Here is a 14,973-nt window from a genome sequence, read left to right as displayed (position 1 = left end):
TTTTGCTTCATAGATGTTCTCTCTTCTATACTGAAAGGGTTTGTTGCACATTCAGTGTTGACTTGCAGGAAAAAATCCAAGAAAAATAACACTGAGTCATACTGGCTCATCAACAAAACATTGCAAGCACAAAACAAAACACTGTAAGCACAAAACATTTTAACCATACTGAGATCTCTCTGGTTAAATCTGTTATGAACTGTCCCACATCTTCCAGGTTTTTTTCCACATTTTGAAAGACACTTATCCACATTGGTAAAGTGAATGTTTAATGTTATCCGTTGCAGAAGAAATGAGTATGTGATGTACAAAAGCAACTCACAAGTTTTACTTATTTTTTTCAACATCTTTAAAATACATGGTAACAGACCTAATAGACTTGTCATAATACACAAAAGATCAGTGCCCTTTACTTCAGAATGTAGACAGCAAAGAAAACACCACAAACTACTCCATAACACATTAAACAACCCTTTTGCCATATTTTTAATGCAGAACCTGTACAAGAATCTGCTCCTTGAAGCACTTTTAATTGAATGGTAGAAAGCAGCTTTTCATAATTTCACATTCCTGTTCCAAAATATGCAGCACCAAATAGTTCTGTTTAACTCTCCTAAAATTGTAAACCATCTCTCTGCAAGCTAATTTGCAAATTCATGTTTCAGAAAGTATGATTCAGTTCATAGTAGTTCACTTTCACTATCAGTTTCTAGAAAAAAAAAGAGGCTCAACAACTTCTAATCACATGCAGTGTGCTCTGACCCTGGTAACAGCAAGTATTCAGATAAAAATCTAGTGCCTAAACTTTGCAGTATAAACTTAACCTCTCTTGTTTTCATTTATTTTTTGGCTCCCATTACTTGCTGACTATCAGGACTGCCAATGCGATCAGAAGTCATCCAGGTGGACAGCAGAGATTTTCTTTTTCAGAGGGCATACCTGCACCAGGATTTAAAAAAAAAATGTTGAAAGCCGCTACAACAAAATAGCCAAGTTTGCTACTAATTCATCCTCCCTTACTGATCACGGTAAACCTCTGTATACCCTTAGATGACTGGAACTCAACTCCCACTACCTCTCCTACATTCAGCTTATAGCAATACATAAAAATTATATACAAACCAATAGTCCTGCTATTACCCCTTTAATCAACATGTATTTTCCAAAACAAACTCTTAGCTAGGAATACAAACAACTTCTCACCATAAATAAACTGAATAAATCCCCTAGGGAAAGCCTCTGCTCGTACTCGGTAAAAAGAAAAAAATAAGGAACTCCTTACCTATAACCTACCCACCTTTAAATGCTCCCTATAAGAATACCTCACAAAATCTTGGACCTTCTCCTGTGCCAATCCTGGCTGAACTTACTCACTATATTTCACTCACCCCCTTCAACCTCGATCACACTTTGCAACCCTCTCCAGCCACCTACTCCACTCCTTTTAGTTAACCAATTATCTTACCTTATTTAATTCATCTCTGCAGACCTTTCTTCTACCTCTTTCCTCCCTGCTCTCCAAAGCTACATGAAGACACGCTACCCTGCACTCTTCTTATAATCTCTTTCACTCCATCCTTCTTCCTTCTATAACCATAACATGAACACCTCTCTCATATTAAGGCATCGCTCAAGTTCACCTTACTGTCTCTAATCATGTAATCTCAAATATCTCTTTAAATATCTTATTAGAATTACCTCAGGTCTCATTTGTCACATACTAATCTATGTAACAAATAATAAGACTATTGAGTTTAGCCTCACATATTCTCTTCAACTCATGTTACTGTTTTTCATTGTGCTCTGCTATGAATCATATATTCTATGTTTTTCTCATTACAACACTTTTTCATTCTTATGTTTTGTACTGTAACATGATACTTTGTGATTTAAAATACTTGTACATGATGTTTTGTAATGTAACATGGCACTCTGATTGAAAATATCTGTACTTGATTTTTGAACTATTGTGATTGTGGCGCTTTTCTCCACGGGCCTCTGGTGAAAATGCGCACTTTCTGGGATAGTCGGTCCTTCCCAGGAAACAATGTCTAATAAATAAATAATGCAATAATGGAAGGGCTGTCCACTCTTCTGCAGGTGATGTAAGCCTCAGCAGAGGGGATTCCTTCAAAACAGATTCACCAGTCTTCCCACCCCATTCATCACCATCTCATTCCTGCTTGCTCCTCCATTGCTCAAATCAGTAATCGAACCCAGGTCATCTGAGTCATACTCAGGGATTCAACTTTCTATGATGTGGAGCTGGCTGGAAACTTAATCACTTAAAAGAAGACTGCCTAAATCAGAGTGGCTTAATACAGAGACAGCACTCTATAATCAGTGATAAAAACTGTACAATTCCCAGACTTCATTAGAATAATAATCATATTTCAAAAGTAAAATACTAATACAATACAAGATCATAAAGCTATCTTGCCATCTCTATAGTGTTGTTAAACAGAAGTACTGCCAGCGTTCAGAGCTTAGGAAGTTGAGTTTACCTGCTCAAAGAACATCAGTTCCAAATGCAGTTCCCAGTGGTCTGAACTTGTACTTTAAATGTCTTTACTGCAGCAACTTGGCACCAGAAGTGAGTCACATTACTGCATGTTATAACTTTCTCTGTAGCACTAGCTGTAAGCTCAACGAGCCAACTGAAAAAGGAGAGTTGAAGCAGGGTCCGAGTCCAGTATGCAGATTATTTGGGAGGAACTGGCATAATGGCTAAAGTGTTAACTTCACCGACACAAGGTACAGGGGTTTGATTCTCACCTTTGAGGCAAACTGTCTAGGCTAAAAATGGCCCACAAGGGTAGCTAGCCTAGTACTTGCCTATGAGCCTCTGAACCTATGTGCTGAATATAATTACAAGCAAATGCAAATATAAATATTTTGGAGTCTTGTGAGTTTTTTGTGGAATAAAAGAGTGGTAGGTGCTACAAAGGAGTCAAGCCTCTTTTTCTACCTTTGCCTTTTTTTGTTTGCAAATATAAATAAACTAGCAGGAAGCCCTAAATTAATCTAAAATTCCATTTACTACAAATAATTACTACTCAATCACAAATCCTAAGCAAAATGAACATTCACTTACAGTAACAACAGATGCAGTCAAGTGACTGCCTCTGGGGTACTGTAGACCTAAGGCTGTATACATTGGGACTATCCAGCAAACCAAATTTTCCCAAGCTGTTAAGGACCTCCTACAGCAGTCCTATAATGCACTGCACTCCTCTCCCTCTTCAGATCAGAAGTTAGTTGTACTAAAGAGTAGATGATGTGCACAAAGCCTTCTTAGCCATGGCAGGGCAAGGTGAGTGGCATTGTTACGGAGGAAAACCCACTCTTCCAGATCCATGCTTATGGCAAGTACATAACTTCCATATTTGAGAAGAATGGGTCCATTCTCATTAATTCAGGAAGAAGTAATGACACCATGCAGAAGGTTTCTTCATGAATACATGCATTTAGGTTACTCAGATCTCAAACTGGCCTGAGGTACTTTGGCTCTGACAGAAAAAACAGCCTGGAGTAATGTTTGGACCCTCTCCTTCTTCAGTCCGACAGAGCCAATCTGATTTTATTTATTTATTTAACATTTGTTTACCAGGAAAGTCCAACTTGGAACAAAGCCAATTTTCAGTGGAGGCTCAGGGAGAAACGCTCCAGATACATGTCTTTGTAATGTGGGAGGAAACCCACATGAATGCCGGTGGGGACATGCAGACTCCAAACAGAAGGCACTCCAGCAGTGAATCGAAATGAAGAATCTCTTGCTGTGAGGCGACAATGCTAACGCTGCACCACCGCACAGTCTATGATGTTTTTTTCTGAGGTGTAAGACCTCTGTCTTGCTGCTTTCTTCTGATGGGGTAGGACATCTTGCAGATAACAGAACGGAAGAAAACTGGGGTCACTATGAAAATGAAACTTGTAACTGCTGGATATAATTACCCTTAGTCATCTCTCCCCGGCTGTGAAGTTCCAAGTTGACAAATGGAAAGACATATATTCCCCAAATGTCTCCAGTGGGAAGCAGTCAAACAAGGCCTCATGGTTGCTGCTGCCCATCTGTAAGCAGACTATGGCTTCCTGAAGTTTGCCAAAACCCCCTGGCTTCGGATGCCTATCAAGAACCACTACCCCAGGGCCAGCAAACTCTTTGGACGTGATCCTGACTGTTAACAGTCACCTGGACTGCTGTTGTACATACTTAAACCACACTTGGTAAGGGCTCCTCTGCATTTTGAAAAATGTGTTGAGGAGGCTGGTACTATACAACAATAGGTTTTACTACTTTGTCCTTTTTCTCCAGGTTTTCCATGTGCATGTGTCTTGATTTCAGGCCCAAATAATACTGGTATTTAGTAAACAATAGATTCTCGACAAACTGTTGAAAAAGAAACAACAGCAAAACCAGCCGGAGCTAAAAACTAAGAAAATTTAATGATGAAGTAAGCGCTTTCGGAAACGCCAATACGTTTCCTTCCTCAGACAAACAGAAGTAAATCATTTGGGCGTGAATATATAGCACACTAGCTGCCCAATTAACCAATTAGTAATATTCTTGTAAATACTTGGTACAAACAAATTCCTTACCTGAAATAGATAAACAAGTCATGTTAATGTAAAAATACAATCTAAAAAGTCAGTTAAAACTAATTACATAGCACAACCGAAAAACACAGTATATACATACAATAAGTACGTGCATAAAAATCAGCTCCATAGTTTTTCATTATAGCCCTAATTAAAGGATCAAATAAAAAGAGTTAAGTAAGCACAGATCTTAAACCAGAACTCCAAACACAAAAGTGAAATGAGGAAGGACTTGGTACAAAAAAACGGAGCACAGTCAGTTTATTAAATAAGCGCTTTCGGTAGGGAGATTTACCCCACCTTCTTCAGACTACAATAAAATGAAATGAACAACTACTTCTCCTCTGCTTGGATATTTAAGCAGTTACAAACGTCAATTATTCAATTGACACGCTGTTAATTAAAAAGTACTATCTTAAAAAATTTTTTAAAAGACTTTAAATATAAAACAGCAGCACAATAACTCATCTAGCTCCCTTGATTTTAAATATAGTGCTATACATTATTAAATTCTATATATATATAAATGTATACAAAATACGTAATACATATCTCAGCAAGTTTAAAGGCATTAGACGCCACATTCACTACTCCTAACTGATCAAAGGCTTCTTATAACAATATTAAATACACACATTTATATTAATATATTTGTGTTCATAAAAAACAATGCAAAATTATACTTTTGTGTGTTAAATTACAAAATAAAACAAACTTGTATATATATATATATATCCTATTTAATGTACATTTCCCTGAAATTAATATGCAAATAGGACACCCCCTACTCATCAACTTCAAGTTATACTATGTGTCTAAATCTTGACTGAATTCTCCCCCCAAAATTAAAAGTGCTACCTCCTGAGGGCTTTTAATTTAAGTATACATTTAATGGAAACTACCTCATTTAGTCCTGGGGGAATGTAAGATGATGTACGAATCTGCCACAGCACCTCCTGTTCTTCTAGTTGCAACTGCCATGGACCCCCTCTAATATGGGGTTGTGTCTGATATAACACTCCTTCGGCTGCATACGAAATGAGCCGCATGGATGAGTTGACAATGGAGTTGAGGGTAGAGACCTGGGCATTAACCGACTGAGCCACCGCCTCAGGAACGTTGCCCACAAGAGTATCTCCTAACTCTTTGAGGAGATCTCTCTGGAGCCGAGTGAAATGAGACAAGTAATTCAGTGACCGCAATGTAAAGGTCGCTGATGAGAGGGTACACTTCCCGTACCGGTCCATGGTCCTAGACTCCTTGTTAGGAGGATGGACGGATGAAGAAGACTCTGCTACTTCCTTCTGGGTGGCTGCCGCCACCACCATGGCATCCACAGGAACTCCTTTAGACAGAAACTCTTTGCCCTGGGAAGCAGAAAGAAATTTGTTGGGACGCCTGGGCACGGGCTCCACAGAATCAGGATTCTCCCACAATCTTTGACAAATCAGGTCCAGGAGTTCTTCGAATGGTGGAGACACCCAGGAGGCGGAGGGTTGAGCACCGAAAGCCTTAAGGAATACTGACTCCTCCTCGGAAGGGGCTTTGGAAGGCCAGTCACCTCTGTTTCAGTATCTCCAGGAAATCGGAGAAGGAAACATCATCAGAGGATGACTTGGGGGATCCCTCCGATTCCTCGAGGTCAGTATCAGAGGTGAGGGACTCGTCTTGGGAGTCTATGTGCTTCCTCTTGCACGTTTTCTTTCTGGGGGGCTCCTCAGGCACCAACTCTGAGGGGCCCTCAGAAAGTTGGGAACCACTCGTGGGGGTATCCCTAGGCTCTGGTGCTCTGCTGTCCATGGATGGATGGTGAACAGAAGCTCTCACCGGAGTGGTGGGGGACAGAGTGACCGACCCACCTGATGTAGCTGACGACCTGGCCAGCACGATCCACATAGCCTTGAAGGCCGGCCTCCCTGAGTCCGAGGAGCGACCAGTCTCTGAGGCCATGACAGGAATCGGAGTTCCCCGAGCCGAAGCACCGAGAGGGAGACTCGGAACCGAAATAAATGCCGAGATGTCCCCCTCGGGCCCGACCTTAGAGTCCCGAGTCCCAAACCCCGATGACGGAGCCGACAGGGTCAGAGCCGATGTCGGTACCGATGGAGCCGAATGGGGCATCGGAACCGGCATAGAAACATCACGTGGCGTGGAACACTCTGGCTCCTAAGACAGAGATGCGCTCGGAGGAGGAATGATCAAAGAAGGTGTCAGGACGGGCTCCGGAGCCAACTGGGTCGGAGCCAAAAACAATTTTGCCAAAACCGGTGACTGGAGGAGCTTCTGTACCACCCTATCCACATCCACATCTGAAAGGGTCCTGGAGGATTTGGAGGACAGGGATGGAGAATGCGATCTCCTCTCAGGAGAAGTAGGTTTAATACCAGACGATCGGCTCCTAGGAGGTTCGAATACAATTGGAGCTGATGTCGGTTCCATAGATATCGATCCTTCCTGCAGCCCCGAGGACAGTGGAGCCGAGGAGGTCGATGCATTCCTAGTCATTTTCTCCGGAGGTTCCGATGTAGCTAACGGAGCCGGAGATCTCTTTTTTGACTTACCAGATTTAGACTTGTTACTGGAAGCTGAATCCATAGCCTCTTCAAAAGAGGGTTTCAAAAGTCCCTTTAGATTAGTTTATTTTCTCTCTCTTGGAGAACTCTAGGGCTGAAAGCATGACAAAAGCTGCAGGATTTCTGCAGATGGATGGCCCCTAAACAGTAGATACAGATGGAATGTCCATCGGTTATGGACATTTTGTACACGCATTTTGAACACTTTTTAAATCCCGAAGGTTTATGCTCCTTCGTATCCTTAGACATTTTGACCATACAACACAAAAACCAAGTCAATACAAGAACAGGCGTTCACTCTATAAAGGCGGGAACAACACTGAGGTAATCAACACCAAAGCCGTGATCAAACTGCACACAACTCTAGCACAATTTTAACAAGGAACAGAAGGAGAGGGTAGCCAAAACCTCTAATTTAAACGGTTATGGTAAACACAGAAGGAAAGAGAGGAGAACTAGGCCCTCTAACTGAAACGGGCCTAGCCCAGGGAACAGTAAGAGGGATACCACACAAAAAACTCACAAAATTCACAATAATCAAGTCTAACACACCAGACAAATTTAGGCAGCTTAAACAACAGCTATGAAAATAGCTTTTGATTGAATCAAACGTCTCTTAAAAGAAGAAAAGAAGGTACTTAGCCACAGCCAAGCGAGACCATGCCCTAGCTACACGAGCAGCAAATGAGATCTGGGGATATGGAGCAGTGCACCATGGGATACCCACTTAGCCCAGCCAATGAGAGACTTCGAGCTAGTAAATTCAGCCGAGTCGGAGCTGATATTCAGTCCGAACCCACGGGTAAGAATGTAGGCGAGATAGGACTACAGAACATCTATTTTTAAAAAATTATATTCACTACCTTGCTCTGCACACACATTAATATGTCTGTGACATAGTGCAGAACCCACAATTTTAAGTTACAGAAATGTAAACACTAAAGTGTGATTTCAATCCATTTAAAAAAAGTTTGAAACTTGCCAGAATGGCATTTAACGCATTTTTACTTCCCCCTCCAAACCTCTGATATTTATATATATTATCTCTAAGGTCATAGCACCTTTGAGTAAGGTGAATATTCTCTGGTAACACGGTTTGATGCTTAGTATATAAGTAATCATATTTACACTTTATGCATTAGTGTTGTGAGCAGCACAATGTAGGCTCTTGCACTTTCAAATTAATTCCTTTAGTACTCACCCCAGATCATGCAATATTCATCTCACTGTCAGTCTTGGGCATTTATTAGCACTTACTCACATCTTCAGATATTCTTCTCTCTCTGCACCGAAGACTACAACATAATCACAAAAGAGTATCTTGGTACCGTCTTGGTACATTCAAATATGATTTGTACAAATATAACAGAATGATAAAAGCATTCACCAGGAATAAAAGGACAAGGTGATGGCCATTTGCATCCTCACTGAATATATACAGCAAGCAGTTGTACAATGTTCTTTTTTCATCTGAGTGACACCACTGTTCTTCCTTTTAATACTGTTTTTATTCATTTAAAGCTTGTGAATTGAAATCTACAGTTCTCACTGCAATCATGCACGTCCATATTCATCCATTAGCAATATCTCAACCTCAGAAGGTCCTCCACCTATGCAGTTGGGTCAAGCAATATTCACCACTGGTGGAAGGGCCATAAGATGCACTCAAGCATACCCTGTCTGTAATTCGCAAGTCCTGTCAGCATTAACTGACACATAAGTATAAAAGTACCCCCCATCCCTCCCCTGTTTTTGTTTTTATCTAGAATTCTCATATTACGAGGTTAAGTGGTATGGTGCTAACCATTGCATCTAATGACTCCACTGGGCTGTAAACAACTTATCAAAACAGTAAAATGGCCCAAAATATATACATATATATATATATATATATATATATATATATATATATATATATATATATATATATATATATATATATATATATATATATACATATATATATATATATATATATATATACATATATACATATATATATATATATATATATATATATATATATATATATATATATATATATATATATATATATATATATATATATATATATATATATATATATATATATATATATATATATATATATATATATATATATATATATATATATATATATATATATATATATATATATATATATATATATATATATACACATACATACATACATACATACATATATATATATATATATACACACACACACATACATTAGCAATTTTCAGGATTCATAAGCACAAATCAGCTTTAAAATTTGGCATATTACACCCCAATTCCTCCATTCTCAGACTGCTTGCCCAGCTCTGGTAATACTTGTTTATATAATCAGAATTCAACTCACTAGTACATTCTGGGAAACTAAACAGCTGCAATCAAAGTCCCAAGACAGCAATTCACTAAATCAACATCTGAGACAAAAGTGTTAAGATCTAAGACACGAACTGGTACAAGATTGGTTATGATGTGCTAATGATATTTCCTTGAGTCTCAATACTGTGAAACTAAATCCATGGAAGAAAGTTTTTTTTTTTCCTGCAAGGAAGGCAAGTCCCCTTGTACCCCCCCCCCCCCCATGTGGGGACAATGCCCCAAACTCCTTACTTGTATATACAAATTCCACAGCAACATAACAGTGGAGAAAAGGGGCAAACTCAAGGCTAGCTGAAAATGTCCGTCAACAAATTTGTGTCACAGTATCAGGACTCAAAAGAAAACAACTCTCAAAAAGCTGCCACATTCATCTGGCACATGTACTGCAAGTGTGCCATCACAGGTCACTTATCTGCAATCATATCAACATGCACATCACTCATGCTCCCCTGAGCTATACATGATTACTTCGCTGAAATTAACTATGACAGCAGTTTTTTTCTGCCAAGATGGAGACCGTCAGAAATCCACAAAAACATTCTTCGTAGATAACCGAGGGCAATTTATGTATTAAGTAACAGCTGCTGCTGAATTGTTAAATGTACTCCAAAGCAAACATGATTAAATAGCAACAAGAGAAAAACAATTTAAGTAAAAGACTTCAGAATCTTCATATGTGAACTCTAAGCTAGTAAAATATAGGATAAATAAGGACAATTTCTACAGAAATTAAAGTTTCCAAATGATACCTACTGTTTCAGCGCATAAGTAAAAGGGCCAACAAGGACAGATAACCAGCACCCACTGGGAATTGGTAGATGCCGGATAACTGTAGTTTCTGGTTGCTTGAGATTTACTATTAAAAATAGGCCTGACTAATACTGTACCCTATACTATTTGTTTGGTTTGACTTGTTCTCAGGTTGGGGAGAGAGGGAATTTATTCGTATCTTCCTTTTTAAAACTCTAAAAATGTAAGGTATATTTCTGCAGAGGGAAAACAAAGTGCAACATGTGAAAATTGTACTGTATTTCTTCAATATTTTTTTGCCGGTTGAGTTCCGGTTAACTTAGAGTTTACTGTACCTCATCACCATTTTATGTACCAGCCCTGCTGTACACACCTACAAGGCAGCCTAAAAAAGCAGAGCTAACTTTCATTCATGTTCAATTTCAAAACAGATTCAGTTTCCATTCAATGAATGCAGTTTATATGCACATATAAATAAGGCCCTTTCAGGCCGAAGGGATCCTATTTCAGAGACACACTGGCAGCTTCAGAAGCAAAACCGACAAACAAAAATCAGTGCAAAAAAACACAGTTAAGTCATGACTAGGAGGAGGATCAGAATGGTGCCACCCCAGTTGTCTTCCTGATCATTCAACATCTGTACAAAACAAAAAAACAAACACAGAGAAAACCCTCTGCTTAGGTACTGTTAGAATAACAGAAATGAAAGGCACACTGACTCCAACTCCACTCCCCCTACAACCAGTCATTTCAAACCTGTGATTACCCATAATTGGGCTCCACAATTAAACCCCCTAAAGAGAACTTCTTGGTCATTTACATGAGGCAAGGATTATTGGTGGACAGTGCCTTACACAGTTCTAGATCTTGTAAATACAGATGGCCAGAAGCCATCATTCTAGATATCCAGGAAGCTGCACTGCATGCTGTGAGCACTACATCAGGACAATTTGTTCTGCAATTCCCCTCATCTGATGATCAAAACGCCTACTCTAGGTTAAGCCAATATTATTTTAACAGCTGGGTCTTCCCCTACTCCTCCAATCTGTTCCCAGACAAATGTCATCAGAGTTGCAGGCAAAGATCTACCCCCCCATACAAATAAATAAATAAAAATAATTTACAGGCATTTAAAAGGCATCAGAACATATGCACAGCTCCAGTTGTTAACCCTTGTATTGTAAGATAAAGATGAGTGGTGCCTGCATTTGTACTTACAAACTTCTGAATCATCCTAGCAAGCTAAACCTATCTGGTGCCAGGGCATACTTAGTCAGTCAGTGCTAGGTCTAGTTTATTGCTTACACTTTAACAGAAAGAGCAAAACAACTCTGACCAGACAGTGTCCATCTTCACAAAGTGAAGGACAGTGAGGCTGAAGGTTAAGTCACTGAGTAAACAAGAGCTACCTAGATTTGTAAAAACAATATGGCTCAAGAAAATTTCAGTAAAGATGGATTCCAAGGAAAACACAAAGAAAAAAATGCATGCGTCAGGCAAGTACATTAATAAAAAAAGAACTTTACACAAAGTGGTAGCACAAATGACAAGATAAGACATTCGCTTTCAAGAACTACAAGAAACTCAACAGGTAAAGAACACTGTAGCTACACACTGAAGTAGTACAGAAGGCAGAGCAAATATGAGACTAAATGCAGAAAAAGAAATAATAGCAAGAAAATAAAGAAAAAGGAAGAAATCATTTTATTTTATGGCCATGCTAGAGAAAGAAGAAAATCACACAACACAACACAGATGGTTTTTTTGACTGGATGAGACTCTGTGAATTGAGGCCCCATTTTAGGAGTGACTGTGGAAACAGTTCCCACGTGTAGAACTGTAACATTTTGCAGACCTTATAAACTTGTTTTCCCGCCTTTCTAAGCTAGTATAGTCCAGTTTTCAGGTTAGTGCTGAATTCAGGGCTGTGTTATAAGTTTCTGTGTTTGCCCATACCTTTACTTGGATAGAAGGAAGTTTCTCTGTTCACTGTGAGTGGGAGCTTTGAGCAGCCTATCTGTCCCTGGAGGAGTGGTTTCAGCCCACAAATTAGTAGTTTATTGGCCATTTTGGGCTAATTTCTATCTCTTTAATTTCCCTGCTATAAAAAAGAAGTTATGTACTCACCAGAAGTTATGTACTCACCATAACTTTCCATCTGAGTAGGTAACTTCATTTGTGAGCAACCTGTGGGTATCGGATCTGAGCCGGCAGCTTTCCAAGCTAGAGATCCGAGCTCCAAGCTCCTCCCCCTTACCCATAATACCCTGCTACCTTCTTCCAATCCTCAGATCACGTTTGCCCGCCTATATAACCACAAAGCAACAACCTGAAGAATCCTAACCTAAGGATTAACAAAGGACCTGATAAACCATCCTAGGGTCCAGGTAAACAGAGAACCAGGTTAGGGGGAAGGAGGGAGGGTCGGTTGCTGACAAATGAAGTTACCTACTCAGATGGAACGTTATGGTGAGTACATAACTTCTTTATCTGAAGTAGGTTAACTTCATTTGATCATCAACCTGTGGGACAGAGTCCCCAGCTACAAAAAACCTGGGAGGTCCTCAAGGAAGGATATTCCGGAGCACTGCAGAGCCAAAGGCCGCCCTACCTCTAGACACTAAATCCAATTTATAGTGAGAGATAAAGGTATGAGAGGACGCCCAAGTAGCCGCAGAGCAAATGTCATCCAAGGGAAATCTCGACCAGAATGCAGCAGAAGTAGCCATACAGCAGGTAGAATGAGCATGAATCCCTGTAGGCTCCGGCAGGCCAGATAGTTTGTATGTGAGCAGAATGCAATTCAAAATCCATCTGGCCAGAGTTACCTTCGACACAGGCTTACCCAAGAAGGGTTTTGCAAAGGAAACAAAGAACTGATCAGACTTGCGGAATGCAGCTGTTCTGTGTAAATAAAAACGTAATTGTCTATGAACATATGACAAATGAAGTTTGTACTCCCCTTTGTTTTGATGGAGAGATTAATGGACTGATTGATGTTCGCCTCGGAGGCCACTTTAGGTAGAAAGGATGGGTTAGTCCTGAGAGATACCCTGTCCTTATGGAAAACAAGATACAGGGCTTTAATACAGAGGGCTTGAAGTTCCGACACCCTTCTAGCTGAGGTAATCGCTACCAAAAAGACAGTTTTCCAGAACAAGAAATTCAAATCAACAGAAGCTGCAGGTTCAAAAGGAGGTCCAGTCAGAGCCTGAAGGACCAAAGTTAGATCCATGGAGGGACGGGGTTCCTAGTAGGAGGTCTCAAAAAGGTCTTGCAAATCTTGGTGGATGCGAGGGGATTGAGATTGTCCCCAATGTGAAAATGGGAGATGGCAGCCATTTGAACCTTTACAGTAGAAGAACTGGCTCCTTGCTGAAAAATATGAGATAGGAAATCGAGCACTGCTGGGATGGGAGCAGTGAAAGGGTCCAAATTCCTATGAGACACCCAAATGGAAAACTGCTTCCATTTACTATTGTAAACCTTCCTGGTAGAAGGCTTATGCACCACTACCAGGATAGATTTGACAGCAGACGAGATACCGGGAGTCCTAGCAACTAATGGAACTGGATCAACCAAGCTGAGAGCTTGAGATCGACCAGATTCGGGGGTATCAATCCTAAAGGATGAGATATCAGATCCGAGATGGGATCCAAGATCCAGAGAGGAGCTATAAGATGAGACCGTAGGCACGGGAACCAGGCTTGATGAGGTCAGAATGGGGCTATGAGGATAATCTTGTTCCCCAACCGACGCGCTTTCTGTAAGAATTTTGTTATCAACGGAAGAGGAGGGTAAGCATAAAGAAGACAGGGTGGCCAAGCATGAACTAGAGCATTTCTCAGGCTTTCCCCCAGAGGGGGAATTAGAGCGAAAAACTCGCTGCACTTCACGTTGGAAGGCAACGCGAAGAGATCGCAGCAAGGCTGACCCCACTTGCTGAAGATCTGTTTCGCTACTAAGAGATTCAGAGACCACTCGTAAGGCGATTGGATAGTTCGACTCAGTTTGTCTGCTAGGATGTTGGACCAACCCAGAATGTGCGTTGCTAACAGAAAACGGTTGGTGGATATCGCCCAGTCCCAAACACTCATGGCCTCTCGGCAAAGAGGGTAAGACCTGGTCCCCCCTGTTTGTTGATGTACCAGACCACTGACATGTTGTCTGACTGAATCGCAATAGTCCCTGGAAGAAGGCATGAAGGGCTTGCAACGCTAGAAGCACCGCCCACATCTCCAGAACATTGATATGCAGAACGGTCTCTGTCTGAGTCCACGTACCTTGGACAGTTCTGCTCGCGTAATGCCCCTCCCACCCAAGGTGAGAAGCGTCCGTGGTCACCGTGGTTTGGGGTTGCGGCATAACAAATGGTCGACCTTCCCGAAGCTCTTGAGTTTGGAGCCACCAGATGAGGGAATTTCTGCAAACTCTTCTGAGAGGAATCGGTAAGTCCAACGGGTGGTGAAGGATGGACCACTGAACCTGCAAAGTCCACTGGAGAATCCTCATGTGTAAGCGAGCTAAGAGTGCGAGATTGACTGCTGCTGCCATGGACCCTAAAGCTCTCAGGACTGACTCCGCTGACGGGGCAGGTGACTGAAGAAGGGCTAAAATGTGTAAGGTCAAACTGAGAAGTCTGTCTGATGTCAAGAAG

The sequence above is a fragment of the Protopterus annectens genome, chromosome 3.part1 (assembly GCF_019279795.1).
Source record: "Protopterus annectens isolate FY-2018-M chromosome 3.part1, PAN1.0, whole genome shotgun sequence".
In the NCBI taxonomy this organism is placed as follows: Eukaryota; Metazoa; Chordata; order Ceratodontiformes; family Protopteridae; genus Protopterus; species Protopterus annectens.
This window is presented reverse-complemented; position numbering follows the sequence as displayed.